Source organism: Cervus canadensis, chromosome 2 (genome assembly GCF_019320065.1).
Source record: "Cervus canadensis isolate Bull #8, Minnesota chromosome 2, ASM1932006v1, whole genome shotgun sequence".
NCBI classification, from domain to species: Eukaryota; Metazoa; Chordata; class Mammalia; order Artiodactyla; family Cervidae; genus Cervus; species Cervus canadensis.
The window spans coordinates 48,278,371-48,293,147 of NC_057387.1; the positions used below are offsets into that span (position 1 = coordinate 48,278,371).

At 37.5% G+C, this 14,777-nt stretch overlaps 1 protein-coding gene across 2 annotated transcripts in view; it reads left to right on the top strand.

Annotated features, from left to right (window-relative positions):
• DIPK1A (divergent protein kinase domain 1A) overlaps positions 1–14,777 on the top strand; it is a 117,312-nt gene that overhangs the window by 58,773 nt on the left and 43,762 nt on the right. Inside the window, exon 2 of one of the 2 annotated variants that reach the window (XM_043460629.1) lies at positions 5,336–5,480. The exons of the other annotated variant lie outside the window; for it this stretch is intronic. The gene's annotated coding sequence lies outside the window, so the exon portion shown is untranslated. The remainder of the gene's footprint in view (positions 1–5,335; positions 5,481–14,777) is intronic. 2 annotated transcript variants of the gene reach the window in all.

The window sequence follows — 14,777 nt, forward strand, 5'->3', positions numbered from 1 at the left end:
AATGATTAAAGAAACTGTGATACATAAATACTTCCTGGCTGCCAAGGAATCAGAGGAGGGGATAAAAGTGAATGTGGTTGTAAAAGTGCAGCATGGAGATCTTTGTAGTGATGGAATTGGTGTGTACTTGACTATAGTCGTGGATACACAAAGCTACATGTAATAAAACTAAATGGAACTAAATTCATTGACACACATAAAAGTGAATACAAGTAAAATAGCAGATCCAGAAATCATCTATCATTATCATGATTGTGATATTATAATTTTGCAAAATGTTACTATTGGGAAAACTGGGCAAAGGGATCTCTGTATTATTTCTTACAACTGCATGTGATTCTACAATTATCTCAGAATAAAAAGCATACAAAATTGAAATCCAATTTTAAATAACTAAATTATTGGTTCTAATTTTAAGAGCTTTAGTATATTCCTTTTATTAATAATAACTATTACAACTTATAATAAATCATTTATGGTTTAATAAAATCTTGGGATGGAAGGGAGCTTGAATGATGCATTCTAGTTCTGGCACTATTGCCAGTTAAGTAGTTGTTCAATATAAGTCCATTTTAGTAAACTAGACAGGGCCTTCCTGAGAGATTATTATTTATTTAGCTTGTGTCTACAACTCTTTCCCCCCAAATTTAACATGAATAATCTAGGGAACTTTTAAAATGCATATTCCCAAGCTTCATCTGTAAGGACTCTGATTGAGTAGATCTGGGGGTGTGTGGTGGGGTGGGTGTTAGTTGCTCAGTCATGTCTCAACTGTTTGTGACCCCATGGACTGTAGCCCGCCAGGCTCCTCTGTCTATGGAATTCTCCAGGTAAGAATACTGGGGTGGGTAGCCATTTCCTTCTCCAGGGTAATCTTCCAAACCCAGGGATCGAACCTGAATCTCCTGCCTTGCAGGCAGAATCTTCCGTGGGGCTACCAGGGAAACCCTAGATCTGGGGGTAAGTCCTGGCAACCTGCATAAAAAAAAAATCAGCTGATTTTGATTAAAAAAAACAATAGATTATGCTTTGAGAAACATTGAATTATAATTTTTACAATCAATCAATAACACTTTCAGTTGCTTTGTGGCATGGAGGAGTTGTGATTAGGTGAGAATTTTAAGAGCAAACTACTGATAAAATTTTTCGAACACCCATGTGTTGAAAATTTTTTATTAAACTGAGTATGTATTTACTCTGAATCAACAAGAGCTTTGAACAAAAAGGAACTTGCCTTTGGTTCTTATTCATGTTGAAGGAGTCCTGCCCATCTCTAAACTACTTGACTTGCCTGAAACCACTCATGATTTACTTTATAAAAAAGGCAAAAACTTCTCTTTTAGTTTCATAGACTGTATGAAGGGAATGCTCTGCTAGGGTGAATGATTTATAAACTCTGAAAATAATGTACTCATTGATTCCTTATTTTTTGTAAATGAAGTTCCATCTAAAGTAATTGACCCATCCTTATCCTTTTTCCCCCAAACTGTAGTAGTCACTTTAAGTGACGGTTGTTGAAAAGCAGATGCAAAGAAATCGTCCTGTTTTAATTTTGGGGGGTGCTCAGTTTGCTTGTTGAAATCTGATGGGTCTCCCTCTGCTCTGCCTCCTCAAACAATTAAAACATATTCATTTGAGAATTCTTCAGGCTTAGAGTGGAGTCCAGTCCAACTCCTGAGTGCATGCTTTGAGCTAACGAGTTGTCCTGTGGAAGCCCCTCCCTCTAGGCTTGGGGCAAGGAAGGATCAACCCTACTCTTCCTTTCAAGAGTATTTATAGGAGAGCAATACATCTCTTCAAAGAAACCTCTTGCAAATCATCCCTCTCTAATAACCCCATCTTACTGGGGGTTGAAGTCAGAGAGCCAGCCCTGGCCCTTTTGACTTTTAATGCATGTGTTTTCTTGGACACCTCATTTTGATATGCAGCTTTTATTATAATTTTGTGTGCTTCACAGTGTAAAGCATATAACACCATGTATTATATATAACTTGGTACTTCATGTGGCAAAATGCAAAAATATACATGGGAAAGATAGATAATGATTTCCTCTGAGGATGAAAGTTAAGATAATGAATATAAGGGGAGAGAGTTAAGGTTTGGTCATAACATTATATTTCTTCTTAAAAGAGTTTTAAATTAATATGGCAAACTATTGACATCTGTTTACATTTAGTGGTAGATACAGAGATATCTTTTATGTCATTTTTCTCTGTTTTCCTCTTTAAAAATTTTTTGAGTACAGTTGATTTACAATGTTGTGTTAGTTTCTGCTGAATAGCAAAGTGAATCAGTTATACATGTCTACTCTTTTTTAGATTCTTTTCCCATATAGGTCATCACAAGAGTATTGGGTAGAGTTTCCTGTGCTATACAGTAGGTCCTTATTAGTTATCTATTTTATATATAGTTGTGTGTACATGTCAGTCCCAATTCCCAATTAATCTCTCCCCCCTTCTATTTTTCTATACAGACAATTTTTCTGTATGTTTGAAATGTTTTATAAGTTCAAATTAGTTGCAAGAATGAATCTAGGTTATAGTGATTTCTCTGTTTTAGGTTTCTCTCTTCCTTTATTCTCAAAGACAGAGAAGACATAAGTCATCTGATAGAAACGATCCCAGCTGACAACTCGGAGCCACACACACACACATACACACACAAGTGCACACTCCTTTCCTTCTTTCCTTTGGGCACAGTGGAGTCGCTGTCTCTTCATCTGTTCTGGGTCTCCTCTCTTCTCACCTCTTAGAAACTTTGTACTATTAATCTGCCAACACCTTACTGTCTTCAGGTTATCTCTTTATACTGACTTCCTGTAAATATATTAAAACGTGCTAGTTCCTCTTAGCTTAAAAAAATACAAACAAACCCATGCCTCAAGTAGGCGCAGAACTATCCACAGTGCAGGCGAAAGCATTTTCATTTGGAAACTGTCCCAGTGCATTTTCTTTATAAGTCAGTTCCTTTTCTTCTGTGTGAAAATCGCTATGATCAAAATAGCTGTCGTCTGTCTCTGAAGCATTTTCTATAGATTTTGTTTTGTTTTGTTTTTAGCTTTCTTTGGAATTTAGGAGAGAAGTGGGAAGGCAGTTTTAGATTAACACCTGTCTGAGAAATTTCAAAATTAGAGATGGCCATCTGGTTTGCATAATGTGTAATATTTTTGAAAAAAGGTCTTATCGTTCTAAATAGACTTTTAAGTATTATTCTACAATAATACTTAATTTTAAAACTGCTACAGCTATCAACATTTTACTATTGAACTGGAAAGAGGATCATCCGATGTTGGCGATATTCACTCCAAAGCTTCTGTGACCTCTCTGTCCTCTGTGAGACAGCTATGGGCAGTGGAAGGCCACATTTCTCCTTATTCAGGCTCATATAAATTGAAGGCCCATCTTCGATTCTTCTGTGCTTCTAATTATTCTTTAGAATAATGTACTTAAATCAGGCCTTAGGTAGTCAACCACAGTAACTCTTAACATGTCTGAATTTGACCAAGGTCATCTCTACCTCTTGGGTACTTTAAAATTTGACTAGCTGTCTTGCCTCCTATTATAACTTTGAAATAAACTTCCTGGATACATCCCTGAAATTCTGCATTTTATAAATCCTGAGATTATCATTCACCAGCTCTATTCAGTGCCCCACTGATCTATGTATACCTGAGCTTTTGTCAGAGCTAGTGCTAAAGATTCAGAGAGCATATTAATAAAAGTCAAGGCTACTGTTCTGAAACTGTAACTGTAAATAAAAGTAAAAATGTGATTGCCTATAGAATTTGATGCTGCAATAGGTGAAAAAACTGCATTTGAAAAACCAGTGAGTGTTAATTGTTGAAGCTTTTTGGAAAATGGTGTAACAATATATATCATTAACTTTTTAAAACCATGTATCCTTTAACCTAGAAATTTTCTCGCTGAAATCTTTTTTTTTTTTCCGCTGAAATCTTTCTTGAGAAAAATAATCAAAAACTCAAGCAAGTATTTATGTATTTAATACAATAGGCAGCAGAATAGAGAGTACAGACTCTGAAGCTAAGTTTTCTCAATTCAAATATTTGTTCTCCTATTTACTACTCTTATCAGTTCAGTTCAGTTGCTCAGTCATATCTGCCTCTTTGCGACCCCATGGACTGCAGCACGCCAGGCCTCCCTGTCTATCAACAACTCCTGGAGCTTACTCAAACTCAGGTCCATTGAGTCAGTGATGCTATCCAACCATTTCATCCTCTGTTGTCCCCTTCTCCTCCTGCCTTCAAGCTTTCCCAGTATCAGGATCTTTTCCAGTGAGTCAGTTCTTCACATTAGGTGGCCAAAGTATTGGAGTTTCAGCTTCAGCATCAGTCCTTCCAATGAATATTCAGGACTGATTTCCTTTAGGATGGACTAGCTGGATCTCCTTGCTGTCCAGGGGACTCTCAAGAGTCTTCTCCAACACCACAGTTCAAAAGCATCAATTCTTCAGTGGTCAGCTTTCTTTATGGCCCAACTCTCACATCCATACATAATTACTGGAGAAAATATAGCTTTGACTAGACGGGTCTTTGTCATCAAAGTAATGTCTCCACTTTTTAATATGCTGTCTAGGTTGGTCATGGCTTTTCTTCCAAAGAGCAAGCATCTTTTAATTTCATGGCTGCAATCATCATCTGCAGTGATTTTGGAGCCCAAGAAAGTACAATCTGTCACTGTTTCCATTGTTTCCCCATCTATTTGCCATGAAGTGATGGGACCAGATGCCATGATCTTCATTTTTTGAATGTTGGGTTTTAAGTCAACTTTTTCACTCTCCTCTTTCACTTTGATCAAGAGGGTCTTTAGTTCCTCTTCGTTTTCTGCCTTAAGGATGGTGTTATCTGCATATCTTAGGTTATTGATATTTCTCCTGGCAATATTGATTCCAGCTTGTGCTTCATCCAGCCCAGCATTTCTCATGATGTACTCTGCAAAGAAGTTAAATAAGCAGAGTGACAATATACAGCCTTGATGTACCCCTTTCCCAATTTGGAACCAGTCTGTTGTTCCATGTCCAGTTCTAACTGTTGCTTCTTAACCTGCATACAGATTTCTCAGGAGGCAGGTAAGGTGGTCTGGTGTTCCCATCTCTTTAAGAATTTCCCACATTTTTTTGTGATCCACTCATATAGCCTTGCTTTAATCTCCATCTGTAAAACAAAGAATAGTGCCCACTCATAGAGTTCTTACAAGGAGATTTAAGAGTAAGGAAGTGTCCGGTATCTGTTGCTGCCACAGCAATGCTGCATAACAAATTGCCCCCGAAACTCAGTGACACATAATGAGCATTTATTTCTCACTTGTACGTCCAACAGATCAGCTGGAGTTCAACTTTTCTAGGCTGAGATTGGCTCCAGGCTGTGGGTTTGGTTCAGGTGGGCTACGGTGTCGCTTACTCTCCTGGAATGTGTGGACTGCCAGGACCTGTTCTTCTTTTGGCAAGGCCTGAAGCATAAAGAGGCAAGTCTTATTGTACATTTTGCTTTGCATCGCCTCTACTAATAAACATTTACCAAAGCAAGTCACATGGCCAAGGCCAACATCAATGAGGCAGGGAAAGTAGGGGTGGGGGGGAAGAAATGAATATTTACAATTCAAGGGCTGATAAACTATAAGGAGCCAGATAATAAATATTTGGGGCTCTGCTGGTCAGATGGTCTCTGTTGCAACCACTCAACTCTGCAGTTTATAGCATTAAAGCACCTTTAGATAGTAAATCACCACAGGGGCTGGCTGTGTTCCAATAAGATGACTTGCAAAACCAGGTAGCAGACAGGATTTGGCTCATGGACCATAGTTTTCTTACCCCTGGCCAATATACCACACCAGATCAGACTTTTTATGAAGATAACAGTTCCTGGTACAGTGCAACACTAGTAAATATTGGCTCTCATTAATAATGTTTTTACTATTAATAGACCACAGTATTGGAAATAATAAAATGTTCAATGATAGAAATAAGGTTAAATACCCATAATGTATGGCATACCATACTGTAAAATGTTATGCATTCATTTAAATATCATATTTTTTAAATGTCAAGACTATGTCATGGCCTAAGAATGTGTTTTAATATTATGTTAAGTGAAAAAAGTGATAAATGACATTTATCATTTGACTCCAATTTTATTTTTCTTACAAGATAATATAGATTATATAAGTATATTATACAACAGCTATGAAATAAATACACCAAAACTGGATTGTTTATTATACTTTGTTAACATAAGTATTTTTTATTGAGTTATAATTAACATATAATGTATTAATTTTAGGTGTACAACAAAATGACTTGATGTGTGTATATACTGCAAAGTGATCACCACATAGATTAGTTAACATCCATCTCCTCACATAGTTACAGTTTTTTCTTGTGATGAGAACTTTCAAGATCTCCTCTCTTAGCAACTTTCAAATATACAATACAGTGTTGTTAACTATGAGCTTCCCTGGTGGGCTTAGATGGTAAAGAATCTGCCTGCAATTCAGGAGACCCAGGTTCAATCCCTGGGTCGGGAAGATCCTCTGGAGAAGGGAATGGCTACTCACTCCACTATTCTTGCCTGGAGAATTCCATGGACAGAGGAATCTGGCAGGCTACAGTCCATGGTCACTAATGCTATACATTGCATCCCAGGACTTATCTTTTAGCTGAAATTACATAATTCTTTGTTGTCCATTTTTTCTATACTATGTGTGTACTGTTTCCTGGTATGAAAGTGCTCTGATGAGAAAAAAAAAAATAGAATCCAGGTCTACTGAGGACTATTCTAACTGTCGTAGTTACCATTTATATGTCACTTCTGTTTTAATTGCTTCACAAACTGTGAGTTTACCTTCAGAGATATCTGATTAGAATGGACTAGATAGACACTTTACAACCATTGTATTTTTAAAGTAAAATTGTCCTTCTCCAGGGCTCCTGGAAATACGTGGTAGGGTACCAACCAGTGTGAACAGAATCCCCACGTGCCTTTCAGATTGAAGAAACTGGCTCCTTTCTGACCACAGTTCCAGAGCAACCACAGTCCTTTCAGTGATAGAAAGGCAAAATGTTGTTGCTCAGAGGTAAACAACCTGCCCCACCCTTGCTCTGACCACCTCAGTATTTGAACATACACATCTGCTTTTCTCAAGCATCAGAGAGAGGTTGGGTTTCAATGTTTAATTGCCACTGTGTCTGAAAGTCACACAGATGAATCCTGGGAAAGGAAGTTTCAGAACCCAGCCATCATGTTCATCAGTCTCACAGAATATTAGCTAACATTAATTTCCTTTTTTTTTTTTTTAAATTTCCTTTTTAAGACCCTTTAGAGTAATCAAGTTTCATCTAATTCTAATCAGCCTCTGGGTACACTAAGATTCTAAACTCTGTTGCAGATTATATTAATCAGATTGTACAACCTAGAGGTAATTATCCCAAATCAAATTACCCCTAAAATGTACTTCAGAGTCTGAAGTTTAAAGGGACCATTCTTTTTAACCTTTGAGTTTAGGTAAAACGTAGCTAAACTTTATTTTTAGTGAGTGAATCCTTACTGAATTTAAGTGCCCACTGGGATTCCCATGTAAGATTTACCTGTGGATATTGTATGTTTACTAAGTTCTAGACCCAGTATAGTACTAAAAAGGGAAAATGAACACCTGATTTGCCCATTCTGAGTCCCCAAATGTTGCTAAGGCAACATGAATCGTATTTGGACACATTTCAAGCAGTTCTTTAAATTGGAACTTCATGTGTATAAGCTAAAGAGTTGTTGAGACTTCCCTGACAGTCTAGTGGTTAAGTTTCTGTCCTTCCATTGCAGGGGCCACAGGTTCAATCCCTGGTCACAGAACTAAGATCCTGCACGATGCAGGGTGTGGCCCCCCAAAATAAATAAAGATTTGTTGATAGTTACTGAGCTCATGATATGGAATGAAAACTGTATTTAATAAGCTTAAACATATATACAACTACAGATACTATGAATGGATTTTAATTGAAATTTCCAGTTATGCCTGGTTAAGGAAGAAGGAAGAAACCTAAATCTGAATGGCCAAGATCGTCTGTTCTGGCTAGGACTTCTACTTGTTTTTATCTTCACCCTTAGACCCTGCTTTGCTGATTCTATCTGGGAATGGCAGCTAATCTCCAAAGATGACCCTGCAGTAGCCCTGCCTCCTGGTATGCATGCCCTTATGGAGTGCCCCCGACAGTCCATCTGATCTGGCCCTGTGTAACCGTGAGAGTGGGGCAGAAACGATGCCGCTTCCTCCTTGGTCTCTGGGAACAGTTGTCCTGGGGTAACCCAGCCATCATGTAAGAAGCCTAACTACCCTGAGCACCATGCTCAGAAGGAGGCCAGCTTGCCATTTGCAGCTTTTCCAGCTACTCCAGCCAAGGGACTGGGCATGGGAGTGAAACAGCCACACGTGTGTCCAGCCCAGTCAGTCCTTTGTCACATGTCTTCAGCCCTGATCATGAATTCATGGAAAACTTGACTGACCAGCTCAGTCCAATCAACTCAGAACCACGAGAGACATAAGTATTTTTGTAAGCCTCTGGGTTTGGGGATAGTTTATTATATAACAATAGAAAATGGGAACACTTAGCTTTCTTAACCCCTGTCTTCTGTACTGGGATGTTGAAGAACTCCGTGACTGAGTTCCTTTGCTCTTGAAAATGCTAATATTCCTTTTATGTAGAGTGCTAATAGGGACTGCATCTCCCTTGCATGTGCTCCATAAAATGCAGGTTATTTGTTCATTAAAAGCCTTCTGTGTGCCTTCTTAGGGATGGCTTTGCTTTGTTTTTCTGGTCTTACACTCTTTTAAACATGTGCCTGGCTTGTGGTCCCTAAAGCAGCAGCACCCTCTCCAGAATTTACTGTTTGTAGATTTTTTTGATGATGACCATTCTGTCCGACATGAGGTGACCCCTCACTATAGTTTTGAGTTGCATTTCTCTAATAATTAGTGATGCTGAGCATCTTTTCATGTGTTTGTTGGCCATCTATATATCTTCTTTGGAGAAATGTCTATTTAGGTCTTCTGCCCATTTTTTGATTGGATTGATTGTTTTTTTAATATTGAGCTACATGAACCATTTGTGTATTTTGGAGATTAATCCTTTGTCAGTTGTTTCATTTGCAAATATTTTCTCCCATTCTGAGGGTTGTCTTTTCATCTTGTTTGCTGTGCAAAAGTTTTAAGTTTAATTAGACCCCATTAGTTTATTTTTATTACTCTAGGAGGTGAGTCAAAAAAGATCCTGTTGCGATTTATGTCAGAGAGTGTTCTGCCTATTCTGCCTCCAAGAGTTTTATAGTGTCTGGCCTCACATTCAGGTCTTTAATTCATTTTGAGTTTATTTTTGTGTATGGTGTTAGGTTGTAATTTTATTCTTTTACACATAGCTGTCCAGTTTTCCCCGCACCAACCACAGCCTCCTTTGTTATAGATTAGGTGACCATAGGTGTGTGGGTTTACCTCTGGGTGTTCTATCGTGTTCCTTTGGTCTTCATTTCTGTTTTTTTTTGTGTGTGTGTGCCAGTACCATACTCTCTCTCTTTTTTTCCTTTTTCTGTTTTTTTTTTAAATTCCCTAAAGCAGTAACTGACAGGGATCTTGGGATTATGGGATTACCATGATTCAGTACGACACTTTCTTGATTACTGTAGCTTTGTTGAATAGTCTTTTTTAAAAAAATTAATTAATCTATTTTAATTGGAGGCTAATTACTTTACAATATTGTAGTGGTTTTTGCCATACATTGACATGAATCAGCCATGGGTGCACATGTGTTCCCCATCCTGAACCCCCCTTCTGCCTCCCTCCCCATCCCATCTCTCAGGGTCATCCCAGTGCACCAGCCCTGAGCACCCTGTCTCATGCATCGAACCTGGACTGGCGATCTGTTTCACATAGGATAATATACATGTTTCGATGCTATTCTCTCAAATCATCCCACCCTTGCCTTCTCCCACAGAGTCCAAAAGACTGTTCTATGCATCTGTGTCTCAAATAGTCTTAAGGTAGTATAGCCTGATTTCCTCAGCTCCATTTTTCTTTCTCAATATTGCTTTGACTATTTGGGGTCTTTTGTTTTTCCATACAAATTGTAAAATTTTCTGTAATAGTTCTGTGAAAAATGCCATTAGTGATTTGATAGGGGTTGCATTGAATCTGTAGATCACTTTGGATAGTATAATCATTTTCACAATATTGATTCATCCAATTCATGGTATATCTCTCCATCTGTTTGTGTTGTGTTTGATTTCTTTCATCAGTATCTTATAGTTTTCTGTGTACACAGGTCTTTTGCCTCCTTAGGTAGGTTTATTCATAGGTATTGTATTCTTTCTGTTGCAGTGGTAAATGGAATTGTTTCCTTAATTTCTCTTTCTGATTGTTTGTTCTTGGTGTATAGGAATGCAAGAGATTTCTGTATATTGATTAGAAAAAGGAACCCTCCTGCACTGTTGGTGGGAATATAAGTTGATACAGCCAGTAAGAAGAAGAGTATGGAGGTTCCTTAAAAAACTTAAAAAAAAAAACAAAAAAAAAACTAAAAATAGAACTACCGTGTGACCCAGCAGTCCCATTACTAGACATATAGCCAGAGGAAACCATAATCAAAAAAGACACATGTACCACATTGTTCATTGCAGCACTATTTACAATAGCCAGAATATGGGAAGCAACCTAAATGCCCATCAACAGAGAAATGGATAAAGAAGATATGGTAGGGACTTCCCTGGTGATCCAGTGGTTGAGAGTCTGCCTGCCATGCCAATGCAGGGCACATGGGTTCGGTCCCTGGTTGGAGAGGATTCCACATGCCATGGAGCAGCCAAGCCTGTGTGCCACAGCTCCTGAGCCCGCTCTCTAGTGCCCTGGAGCGGCCATCGCTGAAGCCTGTGTGCTACATCTGCTGAATTCCAAGCGCCCAGAGCCCGTGCTGTGCAACAAGAGAGGCACCACAACGAGAAGCATAAGGATAGCCCCTGTTCCCAACTAGAGAAAGCCTGAATGCAACAACGAAGACCCAAAACAAATAATAAATCAATAAATAAAATGTAACTATAAAAAAAGATGTAGTACAGATATACAATGGAATATTACTCCATTGTATGGGTCATTGGTAGAAATGTGGAATAAACCTAGAAACTGTCAGTGAAGTAAGTCAGAAAGAGAAAAATATTATATATCAATGCATATGTGGAATCTAGAAAACTGGTATAGATGATATTATTTGCAAAACAGGAACAAATGTATGAACACGGGAGGGGAAGGGGAAAATGCATCAGAGAAAAATGCAAGTCACAGTACATGGTATATGCTTCTATATCTATAAAGTTCAAGAGTAATGAACATCAAATTCTGCATTTTAGGCATACATGGTCAATGGTTAAACTACATAGGAAAGCACATATATGATTATCATTGAAGTCAGGTGCATGTTAATTAACCCTTTATTGAAGAAGTCACATGGAGGTCCGTGAAGGCACTAGAGAAACTGTTTCTTAACACAAGTGGTAGTTACATGGGTATTTGCTTTCTAATTATAATTTAAGTTACACTCGTGTATTTTTAACTTATCTGTGGCTGCACTGGATCTCTGTTGCTTTCTGTAGTTGCGGTGAAGGTGGGCTACTCTAGGTTGCGGTGCACGAGCTTCTCACTGCAGTGGCTTCCCTTGTTGAGGAACACAGGCTGTAGGCCTGTGGGCTCAGTAGCTGTGGCACACAGGCTTAGTTGCACCGCGACATATGGAACCTTCCCAGACCAGGGGTCGTACCCATGTCCCCTACATTGGCAGGCAGATTCCTAACCACATTACCACCAGGGATGTATTTTAAACAATTCTATATGAAGGATTTATTTCCAAGTTTTAAAAAAGAAATTTTCAAAAAGCACTCAGGAGACTTCTAGATCCTAGAGATATGTTTTTAAATAGATATGCTAAAGCACTTATATGAAAAAAAACTATGTGCATCTACATACATATCTATAGTGTAATATATATTCATTATAGAAAATCTGTATAATAGAAAACTAAAAATCATTCATAATCCCACCACTTTTGACATTTTGAAATAACCACCCTTGACATTTTGATTTATTCCTTGCAGTTTCTACAGTCTGTTGGTGACTTTTCTCTCTCTCTCTTTTTTTTTTTGAAGCAAAATTGGGAACATATCATATATGCTGTTTTGACATATCATATATGCTGTTTTGAAAGTTGATTTTTTCCTCTTACCGTATCATGAACATTTCCCCATGCTTTGACACTTTGAGATATTAATTTGCTATTGAAATCAGCCACAGGCTTCAGGATCGCTGCATGCAATTAGTTCCCCAAGGGAAAATATTCTGCTTTTTTGATGCTGTCAGCCCCCTAAGCTGTAAAAAATATGAATCAGCATGCAGAAAATGTGAAAATTATCTGCTCCTTGTTAGAATTTTATTTCTAGAGTTCTAATAAAATCAGAACAGGGAATATGCTCATGCAAATAAAACCTTTAGAATTTGGATCAGAGAATAATGACAGTTCTTTCTATAAAAGTGAAAACTCAGCTCTTAGATAAAGAATGCTAAAACTCTGATCAATAGGCTAATAATGCCCTTTGACAAGGAATTCATCTCTAAAGTTTTGTCATAAAAAAGTATTTTCATGCTCAGGACAAGCTGGGGAGCATAGATATTTTTAGAACCTTTCTTTTCACTATTTTTAACTTATAAAAACTCAAGATCTTCCTTGTGTGGAACAACACGAAAGTTCTTTTTTTGTGTGTTTCTTTGGTTAAACATCGTAACTGTTTCTTGATGTTTATGAACATTAGCACTAAGAGAGTTTAGATACATTTAGATAATTTTCTTAATGGTTTTCCCATAACCCTCCAACTAAGCAGTGAGACAACCTTTAGTAAAGGTATAGGATCCATTCCAAACAAAGTTGATCTGGAGGTGTTGTGGTATACAATATTTACCTTATTAAATGGTTTCTTTATATTTCTATTTTTTACAGCCAGCATGTTTTTCATGCTCAAGTATTATTATAAACATCTAGAGTTCATTAAAAAAAAAAAAGGGTACAGTTATATTTAAGGATGTGTCAATAATTTTAACTTTAGTTTTTTCCAGCCACATTGCTCCTAAATATTTAGCAGTAAAAGTTAGCTAGCTACAGTATTGTTAATATAACAATAAAGGGAAAAAAAGATTTTTGAAGTTTATTTAAGAGTAAGTGGTTATTGAAAAACTTGAGTAAAAATACATTGTACACATGAAACTTATATAAATGTTGTAAACCAATCTCAAAAAATAGCAAGCTCATCTCAGCTTTTTCTATGAAATGATGAAATCATTGTATTTGAGTTTTTACAAGTGATAACCCTATCAGTTTGTTAGATTTTCTGAGTGTTCATATATTAACCAAAGTGTGAGAGAGATTTTTCTTCCTTACTTTTCACAATTAAGAACATCTGTATGGGGAGTACTTAGGGATAAAGCAGGTGGGCTTTGTGCTTTATGTTTGTATTAGGTTGGTGCAAAAGTAATTGCAGTTTTTTGCATTGTAAATTTGCCTTTGATATTGGAATGCATTCTTAAACAAATGTGGTTATGTTATACATAATTTTAATGCACATTTCTCATTTTACATTTTTTTTTTTTGCTATTGACTTATTACTTGCTGTTTATTTTATATTTATTTTTAGATTAGGGACATGATGTTAGACAAAAAGCAAATTTGAGCAATTTTCTCATTTGAGTTCAAAATGGGTCATAAAGCATTGGAGACAACTCACAACATCAACAACACATTGGGCCTAAAAACTGCTAACAAATGTACAGTGCAGTGGTGGTTCGAGAAGTTTTGCAAAGACAACGAAAGCCTTGAAGATGAGCATAGTGGCTGGCCATTGGCAGGTGACAACAACCAACTGAGGGCAATCATCGAAGCTGATCCTCTTACTACTACACAAGAAGTCACCATTGGCCATTCTATAGTCATTCAGCATTTGAAGTAAATTGGAAAGGTGAAAAAGCTCTATAAGTGTGTGCCTCATGAGCTGACCGAAAATCAAAAAAATAGTCATTTTGAAGTGTCTTCTTATTCCACATGACAACAACGAACGCATTTCTCGATCAGATTGTGATGAAAGTGGATTTTATGTGACAACCAGCTCAGTGATTGGATTGAGAAGAAGCCCCAAAGCACTTCCCAAGGCCAAACTTGCACCACAAAAAGGCATGGTCACTGTTTGGTGGTCTGCTGCCAGTTTGATCCATTACAGCTTTCTGAATCCTAGCGAAACCATTACATCTGAGAAGTAAGCTCAGCAAATCAGTGAGATACACAAAACTGCGACACCTGCAGCCAGCATTGGTCAACAGAAAGGGCCCAATTCTTCTTCACAACAATGCCTCACCACACATCACATAACCCATGCTTCAGAAGTTGAATGAATTAGGCTAGGAAGTTTTGCCTCATCCACCATATTCACCTGACCTCTCACCAACTAACTACCACTTCTTCAAGCATCTTGATAACTTTTTGCAGGGAGAATGGTTCCACAACCAAAAGGATGCAGAAAGTGCTTTCCAAGAGTTCACTGAATCCCAAAGCACAGATTTTTACACTACAGGAATAAGCGAAGTTATTTCTCATTGGCAAAAATGTGTTGATTGTAATGGTACCTATTTTGATTAATAAAGATGTGTTTAAGCCTAGTTGCCAACAAAGGTCCATCTAGTCAAGGCTATGGTTTT